Here is a 9611-nt window from a genome sequence, read left to right as displayed (position 1 = left end):
CCGGCGCCGCCCGGCCCCCGCTCCCGCTCCGCACCCACCCGGGCCGCGGACGCGCCGCCGCAGGGGGAAGGGAACTTACAGCGCACCCCTCTGCGTGCCTGCGTCACGCCGCCGCTACGTCACGGCGACGGCGCGCTGTGGCGTCACAGTGCGCTGGAAGACCGCGTGGGCGGGAGCGACCGCGGCGCAGGCGCAGAGCCCGCGGCCGCCGCGCAGCGGGAAGGCGGCCACCGCGGCGCTGCCCCGAAATGGCCGTTACGTGGGTGCAAGGGCCGCCGGGGCGCCGCGGCGGCGCCTCTGCCGTGTTGCCTGGCCCGCGTGGTTCACCCGAGTTATGCACCACACACCTCGCCCTGGTCTCCTTGATGCGCCTCTCGCCCCGCGACCGCCTCGCCACCCTCCCCAACAGCTGCCGTCCCCAGCAGCTGGGCAGGCTGTGTCCCGTGCTGGGCCCGAGGCCTTCCCCACCCGCCCACCGCAAGTGGGGAGCTGGGTCCCAGGCTGCACCAAAACTGATCTTCTTGTGTGGCGGGATAGGGCTGGGTGGAATTCGGGATTTCGGGGAGGCAGTTTGGTAAAGCRAGTTTCTCGAAGTCCCAGAGTCGTTCCGGGAAATGGTCAAGAGGGAACTACAAGCCCTGAGAAATATGTGAAATGAGTCGGAGGGGAGTGCTGGAAGGAGGAAAAATCAGAATGTGATGAAAAATAGGGTAGTGTGGGATTTGAGAGATGACTGAAAGGAATTAGGAGGGAGATGAGGTGCAAGATGAAAAGTGTAGAAAGATGCTATGGAGATAGAGAAATGCAGGTAAGAAAAGAGGAGACATAAGAACATATAGGAAAAAGGGAATCTTTTTCTCTCCTCCCCTCATCGTCATCATGTTCTTCAACAAAGCTGATCTTTCTGGGGGAAAAAGGACTGCATAATTTCAAAGACTGATTGGCATTGGGACCACCTTGTTTTCCACTATCATCATGTAATACAGGAGCATCTCCATCATCGCGACCACCTCCTCTCTCGTATGCGCTCTTCCAGGATGCCCAGACCCCTCTAAGGCTGCACACAGCACACCTCTGCTCTGTCCTGCTGCCCCCATGCTGGAGTACAGGGCTAAAAGGGAACCTTGGCCCCTGCTGGAGCAGAGAGGCYGTGGAGCAGCATGGTCACAGCTCTTGGCAAGTGGGAGCAGAGGAAAGGGGGAAAATGAGGTTAGGCAAAGCAATTAATTTTGCTGTCCTTTGGTATCGAGTATTTAGAATCATGATGCTACTGCAGTATTGTTTAAGTCCGTAAAAGCATCAGTAATGACAGGAATAGGGGTCAGAATAGGAGAAGATATAAGCAGTAAAGAATCCCTTTCAAATACCCACATTCTTCTACATGCACCTATGGCTGAAATTTGAACCTTGTAGGTTTCCGCAGTATGCTAAAAATTAGAATATATATTTAAAATACRTGGACTTTTTTTAAGTCTATTTTTCTGTAGTTCACTGCAAAGTGACAGCTAAGGAAATACATATCCTCAATCTTTGGACTTGGAAACAGTGTTATTTCAGTACAGTATAAAAAGAAAAAAAAATAGGTTCTTTTTGAACTCATTTCACAAAAATGTATGTGAATTAGAATTAGTTATTTTGATCATAAACACCATTTTATGAATACAGTAACTTCATTTGGCAAATGAAATGTGATATGCAGACTTTTTACTCAAAGTCATTTCAGAATCAAGGTATATTTATGATACTGTCCTTTAATTAGTAGTGTTCTGCTTGGAGACTGTATATCTGAAATAACTGTTTCTATGCTGCAGAATACTTTATTTAAAAATCATTTCCAATTTCAGCAAGAACTGAAGTTTAAAAATAAACATACTTATTCTTCACCTTTTTATGCCCAGTAAAACCAAAGTGTTTTGTGATTACAAAACCTACAATGAATTTGAAGGTGAATCATCTAAGTGGTTTTAAATAATTGTCATTCCTTTTGAAGTCGTACAAGTCTAGCTGTTGCTTAAGCAAAACCATTACTGTTTTCAGTATGTGTATTGCCTATCTGAACCACAAATAAGACACAATTAGCATATGATGGTTGTTGATACATTACATGCCACCTGGAGAGACACAAAATATTCATTTTGATGTGCAAATGTGTTTGTACTTTTAACAGCTATTAGTTTTCATTTTAAAAATGTAATAAAGTACTATGATGAACTTACCTGTTTCTGGTTAAGGAGAAAAGAGACCTGATTATGTTAGTGAGACAATATGAGCTTCTCCTGTAGACTGTTTCCATTATTCAAAGAAAAGACTGGTTATTTCTAATAGTATATTAATTTTCCTTAAACCTCATTTTGCAATAAACTGTAGAAACTTTGTAGCAGTGGTAATTAATTTTAATCTGGAATATCAKGTTTTGAAACAAAATACTGGGGAAGATAATTCATTGCAAGTCTGGCTGAAGATAATAATCTGTGAGGAGTAGCACCTCAACATCCTAGGTTATGATATTCTGAAGTACCATTTGGGGGGTATTTTAAGGAAAAGTGTATCAGTGATCTCAATGTCATTTTGCAGATTTTTTGTGAATGGATATGTCTTAAAAGCAAAGTAATAGAAGAAATTTATACCTAGAATTGAAAGTAGATAGGAATTAGTAGCTGATGAACAATCAATAGCACAGGAAAAATCAAAGCATCAGTACATGATGCAGACATTACTTTATCTTTTTACCAATTGCATTTGCCAAAGAGATTAAAGATTGCATTGGTAATGGTTTAGAATAAATATTATATAGAAAACATTTTCCCTCCATCATTTGTAAGTTGTAAGAATGGCAATGGAATATCATGGAGACTAAACTGAAAAGGTAGTTACGTAATTAAAAATTTTCTGATCATATAAGAAAGTGATGTACACTATTATCTTGCACTGTTTAGAAGAGTATTAGTAGTTCAGGTCAATAAACTGAATTTAAAAATCTCATAAAATTAAAGCCCACCTTCTTTTTTTCATATTTGGCAATGTAGTAGTATATTTTCAGAATTAAATCAATAGAGATGTTTGCACAGTAAAGCTTTTGCCRTTATATCAACATAAGTAGAAATGCCAATACAGTATTGCTTAGAACTGAAGCCTTTACAGAGAGAGTAACTTGAACAGACAACTGTGGTACTTCCTTCCATAATCCATAAAGTTTCAGAACATTAACAGTTAGTCTGTTGTTCTCTCTTGCACTTTAATGTACATGGAGAAATTTTTTATCTCACTTTAAGAAAATCCTCTACACACACAGTAAAGGATTACTGCATAGTAACAGTTTGGTTTTCACCAGGCAGAGAATGATTTAGTTTTGGTTTAGATGATTAAATTTCGAGGACTGAAGCATCGTTTGAGAATCCTATGTTCTTCTAAAGATGGTCAATTAAGGTCTTTAAATTCACTGCACTAGAGAACAGACTCAAAGAGTTTGGGGAACTTGGACAATACCAAACACAAGCWTTAAAAAGTCTCTAAGTACCAGACTTTTGCTTCCCACAGATTAGGCTTCCCCTTGGCTATTTGTACCTGTTAAATATATAAGACAATTGGGCTTTAATGTCTCTACCCTAGTTTGCCTAGCTTTGAAACAGCAGTGATAATTATGACTTAAATATTTTGAAGATACATTAATAAATATGAGCTTTTTCATCTCTTTGAAGTTGAAAAATATAATGAGGCTTAAGTACATACCTTTTTGTCATCGTTAACCTGTCATAGCTTTAAATGCCAAAACACTGACACTGGGGGAAAAAAAGAAATGGATGATTAAGATAATAAAGAAGCCAAGATCCAGATCAACTAAGGAGGATAAACAAATAAAATAAATATAGAAAGAAAATTGAAGGAACAGGGCAGATTAAAAGACACAGCTCTGAAGAATGAGAAGAAAATCTGAAAGAAATGCCAGCAACTAGAAGGGCAATTAGTACATTACTAAGAAGCACCATCTTATAATATCTATTATATAAATGTATGTATATAGCTCCCAACAATTATACAATGTTTTTCCTGTATAGATCTCAAAAGATATTAAAAGTGTGTCATTTATCCCATTTCACAGGTTTGAAGTAATTTCTCACAACCAAAAACTGTAGCCTTTTGGGATTTGGCAGTTGATAAATCTGAGTTTAGAAATAGAAACTTAAGGAATTACTTGTTAAACATTGTTTAATAAACAATGGGACTATTTTGAATTGCAGAAAATTTAAATTTGCTTTAGAGGTAGGGTGTATTTTTGACCAGTTTGTTTCACATGGTGAAGTTTCGGATATATAAAATACATCTAATACCAAAAACATGTCATTAATGGTATGACTTATGCCCGTATATATATGAATTTACATTGGAAATGACAAGGACATTTTTCTTATTAGAATTTTTATTGTATAATTATAATCACTGAAACTTTTGTGGAAATGTATCGTTTTTGATAGGAAGACTTCTCAGATGCAGGAAGTAATTTTTATCTAGTGAAGGGAAGAGGAAAACCCACCTAGGCCAGAGAGGGAACCACACATGGGTCTTTCACATTGTAGTCTGAGTGCTCTAAACATGAAGCTAACCAGTGTGCAGCCCATCTCCCAACCATGCTTTTACTGGAGGGGATGCAAAAGCTTTGTATATGTGTATGTATGAAACCTAATCCTGTTATAATGTTACTCACTTGAAGTATGTACCTAGCAAGCATTTCAATGATAACAAGGTAAAGGATGCTTCTTTCTGCATCCCAGTTGGAGTAAGTTAAGGGACTGGTATTGACTCAATGTGGCAATTCTGGGCATAATCAGAGGCAGTTTAGGCACCTGTACTGGGAATCATCAGATTAAATGTAGAAATTGCAAATGAGTTTGTCACAGTAAGTTCACTTCAGAGGCCATGGGTATTAAGACAATATGTCAGAGAAGTCTGGGCTGAAATTCATCTTCTTCTAAAGTCTAAGACAGGTCAATGGTGCCCTGTAAGTTCCTGTTTCTCTCCTCTGACTGTAAGAGGAGCCCATGGCAACTAGCTCAAATGAGATGAAACCCACCTCTTCAGAGTTCAGATACCTCTAGTGTTAGGGAATGGTCGAATGGAAGTTTTCAGATAACAATTTTGGTCTAATCTTAAAATGATTGCACAAGAAAACTGAGACTGGGCAAAGGTCTAGAAGTGAAGTAAATGATAGACTTCATTCTACTGGAGTGAGAGAAGATAGACTTGCAGCAATTGGTAGAAGGAAGAAGGATCAAACTGTGGGGCAACAGGCAGCGTAGTCCTGCTCACAAGAACATGTCACAATCCGAATCCTGGAATGGATCCAAAATGCTTAATTTTCATGTGTGTCCTTCTGCTAACAAATATTTGCATGATAAAGGTAAAAAATGTATAGCTTCATTTGCACAGAAGATGACAATCCATCAAGTGCTATCAGTTAGTCCAGTAGCCCAAACAACAGAGGTCTGTTTGGTGGACTTAAAGTATGCAGCCCCACAGGAATACTAGTATGGTGGCACAGGATGGAACTACAGTTTCTTCAGGCTGTTTATTTAACACAAAAAATTAGAAATACAAAAGCCTACACTGTTAAGGCTGCAAGTCAAGAACTCAAAATATAAAAATGTCAGAAATGAAGATTTTGCAATCTTATTTCAACCCAATTTGCAAATATCATATGAAACAGTTTTTTTCTCCATAGTCATAAGCCATTTTCTCCAAAAACCTTTGCTTTATCTAGTGTGCAAAGCCGGCCTACAGAGCTGTATAGTGAAGGAGCTTGCCTGTGGGATCAGTGCCAAATATGTATGTAAAGAATAAGGCAAGGGAAAATAGAGGGAGAGAGAATGGACTTATAATTAAAAATTTGCCTTTGAGGAGTATATTCTAGCCTTGCCTGTTCTGAATTCCAGTGCAAACTTGGGCAGATCACTTGAAGCAGTATTTTCACATAAGGTAAATTATACCATGTTTCTCTTCTTCTGAGTGCTTGAAGTCTGGGGTCTTCCTTGCAAAAGCATGCACCTTTTCATAGTTTCAGCCCAAGTGTCTGTGATCTGGGCCTTGAACAGAACAAGCACTATACTACTAGATATTTTGAAAAGTAAAGCATTTCAGTTTGTCCACCCAAAAATAATGGAGACTTTTCACCTAATGGTATTTCCATTTGTAAACCTGGATTGCCACTATCATCTTATTTCACAAAGTTGTGAAGATAAGCTAGATAATCTTTTTGTCTTTTTGTCTTCAGGTACCATAGTGATGAGATCCATCAAAAAGCCCATGAGAAAATTAATAGTTCAGTCTTCATAGAAGAGTGTGAATGGCAGCAGTAAATAAGGCGTGGATCACATACTGAGCAATAAAGAGAAAGCAAATATTTGGTGATGGCTCACGTAGTGAAAACCTTTTGTTCTGTTGAAAAGAAAAGGTGGGAACATATAACTAACTATCATAATGTGTATGTGCACAAAAGTCAAAATAATGTTGCTTGGCATTTCCTAACTTTTCAGGGTATGATTTCTCAATGTCCTAATATCCTTTCAGCATAGCTTTTGTGTTGTGATATGTGGAAGACCAGAATTTATATCCATTATTATTGCTTTGTAGAAGAGAATAAGAGCATATTTTAAGTATTTATTATCCTTCTTTTAAGGTGACACTTTCAAAAGCTTCTTAGAAATCATAAAGTAAGAAAAATCTCTCTCTGAACTGATTTTGTACCGGCTTAGGATGAATGATTTTTCAAAGACAGCAATAGATTTCAACAACATGAAAGGTTTGGCTGGTTATGCCAAATAAAATTTATTTTTAAAAAACAACAAGCTGCTTGTTCTAAAATTTTCATTCTATGCCCAACAAGTTGATCTCTGTCCTTCAAGGTAATAAAATACTGTGACAAGCCAAGAACACATAGTTCTTGTCTCTTTTTTGTTTTTCTTAATGGGTAGCCAAAGAAACTTGCGTGACTGAGAGGAAACCTGCAGGCTTGCAAGCAGGAAGAAGTAAACTCACGTCTCTCAACATCACAATTTTTTTCTACTACTGCTGTGGACTAAAAAGGCTCTACAAAGAGCAATGGGAAGTAAAAAAGGGTTTGGGTKTTTTTTTTTTGGAAATGGGAAGATAATCAAATATAAATACATAAAGTAAATAAAAATATAAAAATGGAGGACAAAAAATGCAATGATACTGGCTTAAAGATACAGGGGAAATCAGCTTTTGCAAACATTGCAAAGAGGAAAAAAGGGAAACTGGAAATAGAAGATTAAATGGAAAGGACAGAAATGAATGATTCAGAAACAGTGAAGAGAATTTTTAATCTTCATTTGGAAAGCTATCTTTATTAAGGTTGGACAACTTAGAAATAACAAAAGATTTATAAAAATAGCTGTTCCTAAAAAGCAGTTAAGGAAACATCTGAAAAATGTGAAGAGTTGTAAGTCAGTCAGTCAACCCAGCTGTTAGGCATCCTAGGGGATAGAGGGTATTTGTTAAAAAACTTCCTGTAGCACTGTCAATGAAGCCTGAAAAGAGAAAGAAAGACTGGAAGAGTGCAAATATGGCCTTTCCTTCCAAAGAAAGAAAATAATGCTCTTTGTAATAGCAATCCAGTAAATAATACTTTACCACTACATGCATTATTCTAGAAATGTTGTATAGCAATAGATAATTCTGTATTTCAGAGTCTGAAATAGAATTTTGAGTTACTTCATGAAGCTGTCAAGCTGACAGTGTGAAGATCCGTCTTAAAAATAAACCCCTTCGAATGAAGAGTATAGCTTTCAGAGTGACACTCCAGGGCAGTGGCTAGAGAAGGAATCCTGCATAGATTCCTCTCCTGTTAACACGTGACGATCCGGGGTAAGGATCCACTCCTAGCTTCTCAGACAGTGTATTATGTGTTCTCACAAAAATCTTTGTGTGTGTGTGTGCGTTTGTGCAGTATGTTTGTGCTTTAATATTAGAATAAGTTTCTCTGTGTTTCAGTACAACACAGAGACTGCTCTTTGGGCAATATCACTTCATGTGAGTGATTGTCTCCAGGACACAGTTTGCACAGGACTTAATGGAAGTGCAAAGATGGCATACATACACCACAGTCTAGGAGAGTTTCAGTATTCAGGGTGAGAGAATTGCTCTTGAATCACAGGATGGACCATTGATTTTAATGAAAATGGCATCACCTGTGTTGCTTCTGGACTTAAATCACGACATCCAATAGGTCCCTGCAAAATGTATGGGTATGGGATGTGTGGGAGACTGGATTGAGAAGTATTTTCTTCTGTTTAACCTCAAGAAATTTAAAATAGTTCTTTAATGGTTCTTAAAACAGTTCTTAAATAGTATTTCCTTTCTTTCTTTTTAAAGAAATCATTCAAGTATTTTCTTTATGTGGTACCCAGTGAGCAAGAAAACTGTTCTCCTTTTCCAGTTAGCCACCAAGGTGGGGAAGCCCTTATGTTATTGCAAGGTTTCTCAGCAGGCCCAGCCAGCCTGTTCTGCCCAGCCTGTTAAATAAGATGGAGATTCCAGTTAGAGGCAAACCAGAAAGGAAAGAGATCCTGGTGTGGGAAAGCTGAGTGTCACTGAACTAGTGGCAGTCTTCTTTGGAAATTATTTTTGCTTGTCTGCTGTATATAATATATATTTTGTGTTTGTTCTTTTCTTTTCTTTTCTTTTTTTTCCCCRTTACTGGCAATCTGTAATTTCTACATCCCTTGTCTTGAGCGTATCTCACTGCACAAGAGTTATAAATACATCTAAATTTCTTTAGTTGACTTCAGTGTTTATACAGTTCCCACTGAAGAGAGGTCACTGAACTAGAGAACTGAGTCTCCGACTGGTTCTCAAATGCGTGTAGCATCACGCTGTCATTCTTGGCACACAAAGCCTGACCTCTCGGCCCACGGTGGCCAGGCATGTTACCAACAAGTTTCATCATAGTCACTCACTCCACATTTAATTAGTAATATTTTTTCACAGCAATGCATCTGTGTGGCAGTCTTATTTTTCTTTTCCATGAATACATGTAAGGCCCCCAGATAGAAGCATGAAATCAATGGTCCTCATAAATTTTTCATTTGTGGAAAAATATAATATGAAATAAAAACCTGAAAAGGATATTCAGGTTTTGTTCAGTCCTATTCTCAGACTGAATTAAAAAATCATGGGAACCAGCTTTGTTCGCTATGAAGTATCATGTGCTGAAACCTCATCACATCGACACATCACCAGCTAAGTTTAGAGTGAAGTTCTGGATGCAATAAAGTGACCCATGGCCTTGGCAAAGAACTAGCCTGAAGTCTCATGGGGAAATGATTTCTGGCTCTTGATTCACAACAAGTCCAAAGGAATTGAGCCCTGCAAGCCCTACAGTTTAAACCAAGAAATCCCACTTTGATCTGAATAGTGAGCGTCTCTGTTGTATGTGGATAAGAGTTAGTGAGGCACAGATGTCCTGCAATTTTGCCCTTAATGTGGAAAAATCAATCACCATTTTTATACAGCAGACTTCAGATAAAACATGCAGTTCCTCAGTGGTTATGAAAAGGCTTTCTTTTTCCCAGGCTTTGATAATAAGAGGAAGTTAAACA

At 38.4% G+C, this 9611-nt stretch overlaps 1 protein-coding gene across 6 annotated transcripts in view; it reads right to left on the bottom strand.

The window, feature by feature from the left end:
- Positions 1–146, bottom strand: part of ZNF438 (zinc finger protein 438) — a 64542-nt gene extending 64396 nt beyond the window's left edge. For 4 of the 6 annotated variants that reach the window (XM_026060042.1, XM_026060050.1, XM_026060051.1 and 1 more), the window contains exon 1: positions 80–146. The gene's annotated coding sequence lies outside the window, so the exon portion shown is untranslated. The other 2 variants (XM_026060055.1, XM_026060045.1) reach the window with 2 other exon arrangements.
- Positions 147–9611: the final 9465 nt, after the last annotated feature.

This window comes from Apteryx rowi, unplaced genomic scaffold, assembly GCF_003343035.1.
Source record: "Apteryx rowi isolate R43461 unplaced genomic scaffold, aptRow1 scaffold_164, whole genome shotgun sequence".
NCBI classification, from domain to species: domain Eukaryota; kingdom Metazoa; phylum Chordata; class Aves; order Apterygiformes; family Apterygidae; genus Apteryx; species Apteryx rowi.
This window is presented reverse-complemented; position numbering and strand designations above follow the sequence as displayed.